Source organism: Eptesicus fuscus, chromosome 12 (genome assembly GCF_027574615.1).
Source record: "Eptesicus fuscus isolate TK198812 chromosome 12, DD_ASM_mEF_20220401, whole genome shotgun sequence".
Lineage (NCBI taxonomy): Eukaryota > Metazoa > Chordata > Mammalia > Chiroptera > Vespertilionidae > Eptesicus > Eptesicus fuscus.
The window spans coordinates 73,888,810-73,903,782 of NC_072484.1; the positions used below are offsets into that span (position 1 = coordinate 73,888,810).

The window sequence follows — 14,973 nt, forward strand, 5'->3', positions numbered from 1 at the left end:
TGAGGAAGACAGCCCCGTAGATTGCTCTGCCGAGCATCCATTAGCATTTCAAAACGTGTCAAGTTGCTGGCAGACCTTTCTTTAATTGCTGCTAATCAGAGGTTCCCAGTGGGACCACGGAGGTATTCTTGGGTGTAAATCCCCTGCAAGAAAAATCGTGTCCAAAGAGAAAACGAGGGGGTGGGGTGATGCTTCAGCCATAAATACAAAAGGGCACTGATTTCAGACACTTTACAGCTTGATTCCCTCGGCAGAGCTTGAGTTTTCCATCCACCAGGGAGCCCAGCCCTAGGGTGGCCACGTTCTTTTGACATCTGGGCAGGTAATGCAGAGACAACACCAAATGCTGAGAAAAAAAACATACGCATGTTTCTCTGCTGTCATTTTATTGTATTCTTTTAAAGGAAACGGAGCCCACAACATCCCTCCCTTTCCATTCGCGAGGATATTTTCCCTCTGAGCAGTTCAGGGCAGGCGGCGGCAGGAGCCGAAGAGCTGTTATGACTTACCCAGCGTGGAAACAAACAGACTTCCCGGAGGAGAACGGCAGAGGCCATTTATTCAGAACTTGCTCCGGGGAGGGAGCCAGGCAGCCACTGTCACTCGGGGTTTGGCAGAGACTCAAAGGCAGGCAGGGGAGTGGAACGGGCTTTTATAGTGGAAAAAGGAAGGATCCAGGGTGCTGTGGCTGGAGGTGGTTGACATGGGGACGCTGGAGGGGGCTAACTAGAAGTGGGGCATCCTATGGGGTTGTTTGGGGAGCTTGTTTTGGCTTTCTCCTGAGTTGGTCCTGAGTTGGGGTGGGGGTGGGGGGTAAAAATAAAATAAAAAAGAAGGAAAGCTGCCATAGACGTCCAAGCGCTGACCCTTCAGGACTGGTTGCTGCAGAGGTTGTAGGTCAGTTTCACTGTCCCATAGGTCTGGCCACTGCCTGTCTGTGTCGGTCTCTCCCCCGTCCCAACCCCCGCCCCCCTCCCCGGCTGTGTTTATCATAACAACCAAGATCAAGCAGAGGAAACGATTTGTTTTGGACCAAGGTAAGAGCCCCTGCAAATCTGGAGCACAACCAGCAACCCGTCTTGTGTAAACAAGTCTATAAACGGAGCCCTTTAAAATGGAGCCGGATGCCATGACCAGTTTGGCTCAGTGGATAGAGCGTCGGCCTGCGGACTGAAGGGTCCCAGGTTCGATTCCGGTCAAGGGCATATGCCTTGGTTGTGGGCACATCCCCAGTGGGAGGTGTGCAGGAGGCAATTGATCAATGTTTCTCTCTCATCGATGTTTCTGACTCTCTATCCCTCTCCCTTCCTCTCTGTAAAAAAAATCATTAAAAATACATTTAAAAAAAATAAAAATAAAAATAAAAATAAAATGGAGCCGGAGCTGCCACGCCAGAGGAACTGCCTTGCGTATCTTATACCTCAACCTTAGAACGGCAAAAACCGGGCAAAGTGACCTTTGGACTAGGCCTGGGCAACCGTATTTCCCAAAGAGCTGGTGGCAAAGATAAGAAAGCCGTTATGAAGACAACAGGGCTGACGACTACAGGGCTGATAATTAAAGGCATTGTTCAGAACTAACAATGTTCACGATGTTAGCTCATCTGCACCAATAGAAATGCCTGCGGTCTACGGATGTAATCGCCCCCCTCCCCTCTCTCATAAAGACCCATCACCTTTGTTACCTAATGGGAGCATTACTTGGGCGCCTACTTGAATGAATGATTCCCAAACAGCTGCTCTTATCGATCTCAAATAAATCCTCACTTTGAAAGGCCTTTTGCTTCTAGGTTAACATTAGGGCCACCTATTATTTATTCCACATGAAACCGCACTCCGGGAGCCAGGGCTCCCAGTCCCACTGCCACGGGGAAGACAGGCTCCTGGGGCCGCCTGCCGCTGTGTGCCGGGACAGGCTGGGTGACTGCGCTGTGGTCCAAGGGTCTGAGGGTGCATGGCTGCCGGAGCCGCCCCATGGCATCCAGATGCTTCCTTAGGGGCCCTCTTCTCAGACAGCACACTGGGTGGGAATGCCTGTTCCCTGGCCAGAGCCAGGAGAGGGGGAGACGCCTGCATGATGGGTCAGGCTCTAGGGGTGGGCGGCCATAGGGCTGAAAGCTGACCCACTCCCGATGGTCCCCCTGACCACGCCATGAGGGAGACAGAGCTCTGAGAAGGCCCGGCGATGAAAGACAGATCAATCAACGGAAGAAATGGACCAAGGAGAGCAAGAAAAGCAGAATAACTGCTGCCACCACAGTTCACTGGGTGGGAAGGCTTAGGCTGCTCAGAGCAATACCGTGGTGGGTGGGAGAAGGGCCCTGCAGCAGCTGCTCTCAGCGGCCCAGAGAGACAGACTGTCCAAAGGAACCGCGGTCCGTCCTTACGCTTTTCCCCACGCGGAGAAATGCTCTTGCTCCCCATGCACGCCAAGTTGGCGTGTTTGGCAGAAATCTCTTTCTCATGTGCCTCCTTCCCTGCAGCCCCCGGAGCTGGGCTCCCAGGCAAGAGGGGAGATGTGAGGTCAGGGTGGCCCACCCTAGAAACCCTGCCCTGTGCCTGCCTGGCCGCTGAAGGAAACCTGGCCCTTGAGACGAAGTGGGAAGGTCTTTGGATCTAGTCCGGAGTTGACCTGGGTGTGGGGTGACCCTGGCTAAGGCACTTAAACTCTTGGTGTTTATTGCAGAACCTGTCCAAGTGGGGATGCCACACCTGTGTGAGCCAGGTCGCACTCTCGTTCTTTTTGACGCGATGTGATAGGAAGCTAGGACTCTGAGAGACAGACAGCAGACAAGGCGCTCCCATCTCCCATCCTAGGAAAGGCAAGTCCGAGAAAATCCACACAGTATCTGGTTACAACTTCCTCTGTCTAAATGGGAGATTCCACACTTGGCCAAATGGGAACAGAAAAAGAGAGAGGGCTACCCCTGAGGCTGTGCCTCGGCCACCTTTCCTGGGGCAAAGGATCCCAACTTATTTCTAGCTCTTTCTTCAAGGCCGAAATTCTGGGTTACTGGTGACATTTAATCAGAATGCTCTTCCCTCTTGTGGGGCAGACATAGTCAGACACACTTCTCCATAGTCTTGACTACAAATGTTTTCAACAAGCAAGCATAATTTCTAAACTAAGGTGAAAATAAACCGGAAATGTGCAAAATTACATGTACTTTTCCTTGTTGCAGATACACAGTACATGCCTTGGGAAAGTAATGCATCCCTCATCATACAGTCACTTAAGAAAAAGACAATAGTTCTATTCATCGCCCCTGCTGTCAATGAGCAAGAAAATCTCCATCACCAAAAAGCAGATTTCTCCCCCAAGGTTTCCCTGAAATAGTGCCAGGGTCTCTCTACTAGTCAAATCTAGCATCAACTCGGTCTGCGCTTGCATTCATCTTAGTGATGAAGAGATTTCTCTTTCTTGGAAACAAGGGATGTGTATTGACTAAGGAAAGACAAGGTTTCTGTTCAGGTTTGGGGGGTGAGAGAAAAGAAGGGCAAGAATAAAAGACCAACATTTTCTTCTTGCCCAGAGTAAAGCTTTTGATCTACCAAAGCGAGAAGCTTATCCAAGAAGGGAAAGTGGCCCATAGAGCTGTGGAACTGAACCTACAGGGGACACGATCCTGGGGTGAGGTGTGAGCGAGCTTCTCAGTGTCCCCTCAATATGACCCCACCTCTACCCGGGAGCTCACAGGGTCTCCTCGAAGCTGACCCCACTGGCCACCGCCAGCCAGTGGAGGGCCTTGCTCAGAGTCGCACTCTGACCCAGAGACTGTGGTCACCATCCATCTTGGCTTGCCCCATGGATGGTTATTCCAGGAAAGATCAGTTTGGGGCCCATGTTTTAAAGAGTTCTGGCGACAGCAGTAGGCAAAGTTGTCCCAGGGCCCTAGAAACATCTCCAGTGGCTGTGCCAGGACCCTGCCGGCCCGCGTGAGCTGCTGCTTGTGACCAGTGACCTGGAAGAAGACCCAAAGGATCTGAGCATTAGCCAGCAGATGCTGCACCCAGGAGGAGGGACAGCAGTGTGGCTGCATGTGGAAGCTCTTATCACCCCAATAGACCTGATAAGATGAAATTCAACAGGGGCAAATGTGAGGTCTGTATGTGAGCTCAAGGGCAGGCAGAATCCCTGAGCAAGATAGTCCAAGATTTAACTTCTCTTCTACACTTTGGCTTGAGTCTTGGTGGATTTGTGCAGAATCTGGGGGCTGTGCAAAACATAGAAATGATCTAGCCCAACCAGTCACTGTACAGGTGAGGGCCCAGGGGCCCAGAGAGACTGGCCTAATTGAGACTTGAAATTCAGCCTCCCCAAGCCTGACGGGCGTGGTGCCGCCATATGTGCATGTCTGGTGCCAGGTCTGGCACCAGCACACAGCAGTGGCTGAGGGTACAAGTGGTGGCCCCAGTTCTGTCACTCACACGCCATGAAATGTGCACAAGCTATTATTATCCTGTTTCGTCATCTGAAAATCGGGTAAAAAAAAAAAAGTCAGTGACGGATCACAGCAAGTTTTCAATAAATGTTAGATATTTGTATGCTGTGTTTAGTACTTTCTGGAACTCTTCATGTAAACAAACATAGATGTAAGTTTAGAAATAGATATATTTTTTCACAAGCTATTTAATGTGTTTCCTTGTCTGAGAATGCAGTACAAAGCCTGTGTGTATGTGTGTGTGTGTGTGTGTGTGTGTGCATATAACATTTATATAGTTTTAAAATGTATATATACAACTACTGGATGAAAAGGACCAAGGATCTGGACTTTGAAAAGAGTCCTTTAGAAAAACCCTGCAGGTTTCGGCTGAGTACAAATCCCGCAGGAACTAAAGATGTGACCAGGCTGCTAACCAAGCTAATGACGCTCCAGGCTCCATTAGAATTACCAAGAGAGGAAACAGCCTCAGTGTTTCTTGCGTTAATCAGACCATGTTTAGACCATTGGTCCCAACTGCAAATCACAGTGCTGTTACGAAGCTGACATCCAGGATGCGGGGAATCTGAAACCTTGCCTGCAAGGGGAAACTGAGGCAACGTGGAGTACTCAGCCAGAGAACGCTTGACGCCTGGGTGGGATATGATGCAGTGCACAAAGTGTGTCATGAGGATGACAGCAATTCAAACAGGAAAACCCGGGCAGTAGATGGAAGTTAAAGGGATGGCCATTTCACCTCGATACAAGGATGACATTTTCAGCAATCACAGTTGTCCACGCTGTACAGGGAGTTCCCCCACATGGAGAGGTTGAGCTGTTGTAAAAGGGCTCTTGGATTTAGTAGTTGGAAATGATAATATTTACTGTTGTTATCTCTAATTCTTACAATAATTCTTTAAGGTAAGACATATTGTCTTCATTTTACAGTCAAGAAAACTGAGGCTCTAAGAGGTTATTTGCAAGCTCAAGGTCATACATCTATTAACTAGATGAACCAAGATTCCAATCCAGATCTGATTCTGATTTGCACATTCATTCCATGAGGCCATGATGCTGGCTTTCCAGCTCATGTCCCCCCATTTCCACCTGTTCACCCTGTTTCCACCTGGTTAGTCAGAACTCAATGCAGAGTAGCAAAGTCCCTCATTGCTTTTCCACCTCTGATCAATGTTGCTTACATTTTTTGAAAGAATTTGTAGGCTCTGGCCAGTGTGGCTCAGTTGGTTGGGTGTTGTCCTGTGCACCAAAAGGTTGCCAGTTCGATTCCTGGTCAGGGCACATGCCTGGGTTTCGGGCTCAATCCTGGTTGAGGGCATGCAGGAGGCAGCCAATCAATGTGTTGCTCTTGCACTGATGTTTCTCTCTCTCTCCCTCCCTCTCCCTCTCCCTTCCTCTATCTAAAAAAATAAAATTAAAATTAAAAGGACCAAACGAACTCATAGGACCCCTAGAAAGGAAAATGCAAAGAAAGAAATATTCATAAGAGTTAAATTTCTTGAATAGAAATACAAACACAATGCCTTAAGTAGAAAACAACATATATTTCTTATTTTTTAAATATATTTTTATTGATCTCAAAGAGGAAGGGAGAGGGAGAGAGAGAGAGAAACATCAATGATGAGAATCATTGATCGACTGCCTCCTGCATGCCCCCTACTGGGGATTGAGCCCGCAACCCCGGGCATGTGCCCTTGACTGGAATCAAATCTGGAACTCTTCAGTCCGCAGGCTGATGCTCTATCCACTGACCCAAACCGGCTAGGGAAAAATATATTTCTCAAAAACCGAAACAGACTCAGGTCTGGATTGGCAGTGGCCTCCGCAGAGTAAAACCGACATACACCCTGTCCCTCCTCTTTGCACAGCCACCACACTCGGTCCCTTCTCTTTGCACAGCCACCGTTCAGGCACCTGCTGCTGAGTGGATGGGACGCTAACGCCCGCCTGGGAGAAGGTGCCAGGACTCTCAGTGTCACGGAGCTCACAGAAACAGCACAGCGAGGGAAACCCCAGGGCTTCGAAGGATGTCAGAGTAGGAGGTTCTTAGTGATCACACGGCCTCTTTCCTTCCCATTTTACAGGTGAAGACACTGAAGCCTGGAGAGGTAGAGGGGCTCTCCCAGGGCCCAGAGTGAGTCGGTCTGAGGCGCTGGGACTGGAAGCAGGGCCTGCACACTGCGCCAGTGGAGCTGTCACAGCGGCAGAGGCCAGGCCCCACCCGGCGCTAGTGAACATCGATGGGCCTTTTCGGTGCTCCACAGAGTCATCTGCTGTGCATACATGATTGAACTGCACTACAATTGTTTTTTATCTGCATTTTATCCATTTCTCTCTACGTATCTTTTTAAATTTGTATAACAGCTTTATTAAATATAATTCACTTACCATACAAGGCACTCACCTTACCACACACATACACAGATCACATTTTACCCACCATGATGCCCCCTCAGGGTGAATAATTAGGGTGAGGGATGTAAACCCCTGACTTATGCGTCTCTAAGGACCTCCAACCTGTGTACCCTTTGGCTTTCTGGCCATAACCCTTGGGTAAGCTAAGTCCCGTTGCTGTACAAGGGACAGCCCACCCTACCCCCAGCCCACCGCTGACTCATTCTGATTCTAGCTCCATCGCTAGGTCCTGTCCCGTGGGTAGATCTGCATGGAGCTTGTCTTAGTTTCTGTTGCTACTGCAACCGATCAGCACAAACCCAGTGACTTAATAGAAACTGGTTACCTCACAGCTGTGAGCTGAGGCTAACGCAGGCCTCCCTGGGTCAAAGTCAAGGTGTCAGCAGGGCTGTGTTCCCTCTTGGGAGCTCCAGGGAGCACCGTGTCCTTCCAGAGGCTGCTGCAGCCCTTGGCTTGTTCCCACCTTCAAAGCCAGTAAGAGAAGGTGATGCCTTCTTATATCACAGCGCTCTGACCTTCTCTTCCACTTTGAAGGACCCCTGTGATTACCTGGGCCCGCTAAGATAATTCACAACACTCTCCCAATGTTAAGGTCAGTTCATTTGCCACCTTAATTCCATCAACCTTAGCTCTCCTTTGCCGTATAACATAACATATTCACAGGTTCCTGGGATTAGAATGGGCACATCTTTGGGGGCCCATTATTTTGCCTAACACAGAGCTCAGCTGACACCGAGTGAGGCTCTCACTGTGTCTGAGGACCTGTGCTGGGCCCTTCCTGTGCCCCAGAGGAAGTAAAAACTGAGCGCAGAGATCACGTATGACACACATCTTTACATAGACAAGAGGCAGGCACACACTTATGTACACACACACTCACACACAGATAGCAGGCCAGGGGCCAGGGTGCAGGATATGTTATCCAGAGCACCAGGAGGGGGAGTGGAGAGGAGCTTTGAGGAGCCTGTTTTACCTGAATCTGTGGCCTGGGACTTGGTGACTTTAAGAAAGCAGTTGCAGCAGAGCCATGCTGATGGTGACATAATGGAACAGCGATAAGGACTGAGAAGGAAGCAGGAGAACCGAGGTCTGGTGGGCGCCCTGTCTGTCAGACGTTTAACAAAGGAAAGCATGAAGAAACGGCTGCAGCGGGGGCCTTTCACCCAACTGTTTGTTCCTTCCGACTTTTCCAACATCGTGACCCCACAGCCTATTAGACTGGGCACCTGGGAATGCGACTGGGTGACAGGTTCACTGGAACCCAAGCATGGCAGGGAGGACAGCTCCCTGACCGCCCAGGGGACCCGTGGCTCTCCCACACCGTCACGCGACCTGATGCTCACCTGCGTCCCCTCTGCAGAAAGGACCGACGTGGCTGCATGTGTCGGTTAGGGTCCCAGCCGCTCAAAAGGGTCACTGAAGAGAGTTTAAAGAAGGGACTGCTTACAGAGGGAGGGTGAGGTGAAGGGGACTGAGACGCAGGGAGAAGCACCAAGGGATACAGAAGTCATTAAACCCTAAGCCTGGAAGGGGAGGGAGGGAGCTGTGGCTGGAACCAGGGGAGAGCTGCAGGAAAGGGTCTGCTGATGAGGGCTGTGCAGAGCTGGGTGCAGGGGTGGCGCGTAGGTGTCCCCACCTCTTCCCCTTCGCTCCCTCTGATCTATTGCTGGTGCCTCCCACTGGCGGTTCCATCAGAATCCAGGGGCAAGAACTCCCAGCTGATGCAGCCCACAGACTCAGCCTCTGGAGGCTCAGCATGGAGGCACAGTGCCTCACCATACCCAGCCTTCCCCACTCTGCTTTGCCCCTGTCCCCAGTAGTTCTAGAAATAACTGGATATGGTGAGGCTCTTGCAGGGATGGCAGACACACACAGTTTCCATCACTATAACTGGAACCCAGGGCTCTGACAGCAATAGAAGGAAGCTGCCAGAGCAAAGGGAAAAAGAAAGGCAACGGAGAGAGAAAAGGCAGAGCTGGGAGGAAACAGGAGCGGAGTGGGGGAAGCTCTCTGCTGTCAAACTAGGCGCTGTGCCTTTGCTTAAAAATCGGAGCATGGAGCTGTTTGTCTAACACCCTGAGCACCTCAACAGCCCACATCTGTCGTCATTTTGGATGAGCTCACGGAGCCATGCGTGCCGCTCCTGGGCCCATTCGTGGTTCTATTAAAGCACTTTTTAATTGCCACATTTTCCGAGGCAGAGAAAGCCTAATCTGAATGCAGCTTTAAAACCAACAGCAATCAGCAGAGATCCATCAATTAGCATCCGACATTAAGCAACGCAGAACATTCTCCAAGGCTCAGAGGGCCTCTCCACACCTGAACATCCTACAGGGTTCATTCTTCCTGTTTGAATAATATGCGGGGCTCTTGCCTCATGGTCTTGACTGACAGACACCTTTTCTCAGCCGCCAAAAGAATAACCAATTTTCTACTGTAGCGCTTTTCTAATGCAAACAGAACAGCTCCAACAAAGCTTTTTACTCTGGTACTCACAGCCTTTTTTTTTTTTTTTTAAAGGAAAAAAGGATCTGCTTCAAACCACTAATTATAATTTATTATAACAATACTTCCCAGGAAGCAGAGTTCTTGCTATAATTAACTGCTGAGGAGTAGGATGAAACAACTGTTTATTTCATTTCAAGCTACTTGTTCAGAATTTGTCACCCCTTGCAACTTAACTCGCAATCAAATCTAAATTCCAAATGTTATGGGAGCCCTGTCAACTGTGGGCTGAATACTCAGTGATTTTCTCTCCTTTCTCTTAAGAATTTTTCTTCAGGTTGTGCCATTTGCTCTAATTGAGAGAGAAAGGTTTTCTCCTAAAATTGTTAATAATATTTATGCCTCCCCTGTGATGTCGCAACATGTGACGGCTGGGCGTCAAGATGGCTCTCAGATGCCGCCACCCCTCCCGGGTTGTGAGGATTTTGAACTGTGTGGCTTTACTGGCGTTCGTTCAGACGTCACCGTGGAGAGGCCCCTTTCTCATTTGATGCCATTGTCACTGCACTGAGGCTTGAACTGACCCTCGGTTTCCTTGTCTGTAAAGTGGGGGTGATATTTTACAGCCCACAGAGCTGTTGTAAAGAGCGAGTATAATCTGAGCATTTGGCACAGGACGTGGCATACAGAAAGCAGTGCCTACTCTTACTTTCTGCTAGCCCAGAAAGGCAGCACAGCAATGACTGAAGTGGTGAGAGAGCAGCGTATTTTCACTATGGCTGGTCTCTGAATCTAGGATGGGAACTGCCTGCAACTGAACAGCAGAGCGTAACAGCCTCGGAGCAGGCCAGACTTCTGAAATCCTCCCTCCTTAATTCTCAACACAGGCGCCAGAACGAAATGATTTGCAATTATTTGAATCTCAAGTGGCTGGGGTGACAAATACTTCTCCCAGGTGCCTCCTTATCCAGCTGCTCTGGCCGTCAGATCATGGGACTGAGATTTTCTCCTTCAACATGAAGAAAGTCGGCGCTTGGCCTTCTCTGGAATATAAGTCCATGAGACTATTTATAAAGTTCAGAGAATTCCTGGCAAGAAGTTACTTCTTAAGGTTATATTTCACCTATAGTTACTGAGATGTGCCCTCTGGCAGCTGGGAAAGTTGTCATTTTGCTTTGATGCCATCTAAGGATGTTAGAATGAGAACACACAAACATTGCTGATGCATTCCATTTTCTGCAAATGGAAATAGTTTCATTACTGTTTGTGATGATGAGCAACATGTGCTTATTGCAAAGCATATATATATATATATATATATATATATATATATATATATGCCTAATCAACCTTTAAAACCGGTTGATCAAACGACCGGTTGGCCAGTCGCTATGATGTGCACTGACCACCAGGGGGCAGATGCTCAATGCAGGAGCTACCCCTTGGTAGTCAGTGGGCTTCCACAGCCAACCTCATGCGGCTGGCCAACCTCCCACAATCCCTCCCCACAGCTGGCCAACCTCCCTCAGTCCCTCTCCCCTGGCCGGCTAGCCCCAATCGGCCCCTATCGCAGGCCAGGCTGAGGGACCCCACTGTGCACGAATTTGTGCTCCAGGCCTCTAGTTAAAAATAAGAAAAGCATCGTGCAGTCAAGAGTTACCTCAGTAGGCTTGGGTTGCTTGAACCTGCACCTTTGCAAGATCTTCAGGACTTGCCCTTGGCCCAAGCCTTGGAGATGACCTCTGAGCCTTTGGAGTATCCTACCTGCCGAGTGTCTTTGTATGTCTGATAGACACCAGATAGTCTGCTAACAATGTGGTTTAGGGGGAACACTGTTTGTAAGTATGCCTGAAGCTTTGGGCCACACTGTACCCGTTTGAACTCTGGATTGTGGGGTCTACATACCTATGTGACTGACCTGTGGACACCAAGGCTCAGTGAGCTTCGCCAGTTATGAGCTTCCCTGGTTGGCAACACTTCACATGTGTGGTTACACATGTTGCTGGAAGAATTGACTTCTGTCTCTGCGACTCCATTAGGCAAGGACAAATGGGAGCTTGTCCTGGTTTGTCCCTTGGCTGATATTAATATGTGTCCTTTTGCTGTAATAAGCTGTAACTGTGAGTATAACAGCTTTTCTGAGTCCTGTGAGTCCTACTAGTAAATCATTGGACATAATGGATGATCTTGGGGACGCTCAATGCAAGTACAAAATATAAAACAAAAATTATTCATTGTCCTAATTCTAGTGTTACCTAATATATATGTACATATATATTAGATATAGATATTAGATAGATTAAATAGATACATATATACACACACACATACATAAGGACTTTTTCTACACAATCTAACATTTTTGTTACTATAAAGTGGATCATACTATATACTCTCTTTAGTAACTTTTTCTCAGTTAATACATGATGAACACATTTCCTATGCTCTTAAATATAAATATGCTGTTTGTACAGCATTCTGTTGTACAGAACTCATGATATGTATTTAATCAGTCATCTATTGATAGGCATTTGGGTTGTTTCCCCCTTCTGGTATAAACAATGCTGCGATGAACATCCTTGAGATAACCTCTTTGCAAGCTTTCCTCCTTATTTGTGAATGTTAATCTCATCCAAAAAGACACTTTCACAGAAACATCCAGAATAGTTTGAGAGACTCAGCCCCTTCCACCAAGTTCCTCCAAAACCAAGAAACCCACAGAACCCGGTTCACACGGGCCTGTGTGGGTGTAACAGACTTCAGCGAACGCTGGGGGAGACAGGATGGTTCTTTTTCAGCAACACAAACAACTTCGAATTGCGGATAAAACCCCTGCCATTTTGACCCCCCCTCATCTCTCTCCCTTTCTTTTCTGTTCTCCCCTACCCCCAAGTTATTATTCACTTCTAATCAAAACCAATCCAGATGTTTCTATTGATTCCATGATATCTGCCAAACCACACCTCCAGGATCTCACTTTCCATCGGGAGGGAGATATTTTCCTAAAGAAAGACAATTGCCTAAGAATCCCAGTTCCAGCTGTAGGCCATCCCTTCATCTCAATCCTCTCAACACCTGCTTCCCCGTCATTTCCGTTTAAAGGTTGGTATAAATCTCATTTTATTCTACTGCCCTCCAAATCATCCAAAAAGAGGGGAAATGCTAAGCTGATTACATTTACTAGTAAAATCTAGTAAATCCCCTCCTAAGAGAGGAGGGTCTGTGAGCACCACGAGGCAGGTGAAAAGTGAGGGGATAAACCACCCAGGGCAGGTGTGGAGTCACCCCTGGGTGGTGGTGGGGCCAGGAGGTCGACCCGGGTCTGGCAGAAGGACGCTGCCAGGTGGCACATGCTTTGCAAATGTGACCCACAGATCCCAGCTGCGAAGGCGGGGTCACCCAGTGTGCCGTGTCCCCAGCTCTGCCCCAGTGGCCTGACAGGAGTGGGGGAGGCAGCTTGCCTCTGAGGCCTCCCACCTCCAGTGTCAGGCTCTCCTTTGGAACTGGCTCCCTGTTGAAATTCACATCTGATTTCGTTTCCCTCTGAGTCCCTGGCACGTTGGAAAGTAATTGGATCAAGGAAACCCAGCTGATGCCTGTAGTGATTGCAGAAAATACACTGTAATAGCGGCTAAAAGTGCAATGCTGGTAGTCACCAATGCAGGCCAATGGTGGGAGAGGTGTTTGGGGAGCAACTGCCTTCCTTGCTGCCTTTCAAGACGCACTGTGGAGCCTCAGTCTCCTGATCTGGGAGCAGGGGGGGTGAGGAACAGAGAGCATCCTCAGAGCGAACTAGGGGTGCGGCGGACCCCTGCACCGAGACTGATCGCGCCCCAAGAAAAGCCCACGTGGCAGGCTGCCCACGGCCACTCCTGGGGCACCTCACCCACCTTGTACCCGGCCGGGCATTCGCGCTGTCCCTGCGGTCGTCGATTCCGGGGGAAGGAGCAGGCTCTGCTGCGGACCTGCGTCCCTCCGGCTGCAACACAAGACACGAGGGGTCGGAGCAGCGCCCGGGTCCCGTGTTGTAGCCCGAGGTCTCACACCGTGTCAAGGTGAGCCCGGCCTGGGGGCGCCTACCCCGCTTCCAGGTGGGCGCCCGGTTCGGCTTGGGGAATCCGACGTGCTGAGCATCTGGACCAGCAATCTGTAAAACAACAGAGGCTGGCGTTGGGGTTGGGTGCTGGGACTGGGCTGTCCTGGGGCCACAGAGGAAAACCAACGGTACCCTTGAGGGGCAGCCCGGGCTGGGCGTCCAGCCCTGATCCCTGCCCCAGCAGCGGGTGAACCCCGTGCCCAGGTGAGCTGCCGGGCCTGCTGGAAATGCCCAGTCAGTCCACATGCCTTTAATATTAAAAACTAATTACGGCTGTTTACAAGCCACTAATTACAGTTTAATGCAACAATACTTCCTAGGAAATGGGTTCTTACTCTAATACTCTGATGAGAATTTTATAAATGCCAGACTAGCACAATGAATTGCCCTGAATTGTAAGAAATATCTGTACTTTGGGAGTGAGGCAGGAAACACATTATTGCTATCCATTTCCTATTGGCCTATGGAGGATTTATTGCTTGTTTGTGGCTGATTTTTATTCAAAGACTCCTACATATCATTTTAGGTAGATTCTTTTTGGTGGGCCATTTCTGGTTTTTCTTACAAAATAAAAAGAGGTCGGTCCAGAATAAACAAACCAACAAACAAAAAGAAAAGGGGAGACATACTGAAATGTCTCCTCCAGAATCCCGCTGGGCTCAGCCTGTCGCGAAATCATGGGCTTCAGGACTGACTTCTCCCTCCCATCAATCTTGTTCAGCCCAATAAAAAATTAAAAAGAAAAAGAATTTTGTTCAGCCCGTCTTTGGAGAAAGTGGCAGACTGTGAGTACAGAGTTAATTTCTAAGTCAAAGTGTAGAAATTAAATATCACGTGGCTTTTTACCAATGAAAGACGACAAGCCTTCCATGGACTCACCGAGTAGGAGGCAGAGGGACAACCTCACAGGCTTAGCTCAGAGGTGCAGCGGGTTCCCTTCCCGACCACCACAAGAAAGCCAGGTGAAACCTCTGAGCTGGCGAAGGGTCTCGCCTTCAATTTGTAAAAAAGGCAACATCTGCAACGTGCAGTGAAGCGAAGCACAATAAAATGAGGTATGCCTGTATCGTGCCCACGTTTGTCCAGAAACTGAAAATGGAACCGTTTTGGAAAGGGGAAGCATTCCTTCTCTTGCCTAAGTGTTTGAAGAGATTGACAAGGCTTCTTCCCAGGTGACCTGGATACTCACCGTGGTGTCCCAGCGTGTGCAATGCCTGGGAGGCACGCATCCCCCAAATAAGGTAATTTGCCCCTCAGACTCCTTCTGCAAGCCAGGCGATCCTCACCCAGGACCACAGCAGGTCGTGGGGAAGCAAGAGAAGGCCCGGGGCGGCTTGGGCCCTGCTGGCTGCCATCCCACTTCTGTCCCTGCCTCTTCCTCTCCAGCAGAGCCTGTTGGGTTTCCAGTGGTCGTGTCCCAGCATTCCTTGCAGCTGGTGGCCTGTGACACAGTTGTAACCATGACAAATGTAAGCTATTCTTTCTCTGTTGTCATGGGGGCTGACAACAGTAAGCCCGTGAATTTGAGCCTCTGGCCTGCACCTCTCTCTGCCCTGAATATAAATGTGCTGCCTGGAAG

At 49.3% G+C, this 14,973-nt stretch overlaps 1 long non-coding RNA gene across 1 annotated transcript; it reads right to left on the reverse strand.

Moving 5' to 3' along the window:
• Positions 1–321: 321 nt before the first annotated feature.
• Positions 322–14,705, reverse strand: LOC129151027 (uncharacterized). The gene is made up of 4 exons (XR_008557836.1): positions 14,584–14,705; positions 13,379–13,445; positions 13,189–13,277; positions 322–346 (listed from the first exon to the last, which is right to left on the reverse strand). It is a non-coding gene; the product is annotated as an uncharacterized LOC129151027 (long non-coding RNA).
• Positions 14,706–14,973: the final 268 nt, after the last annotated feature.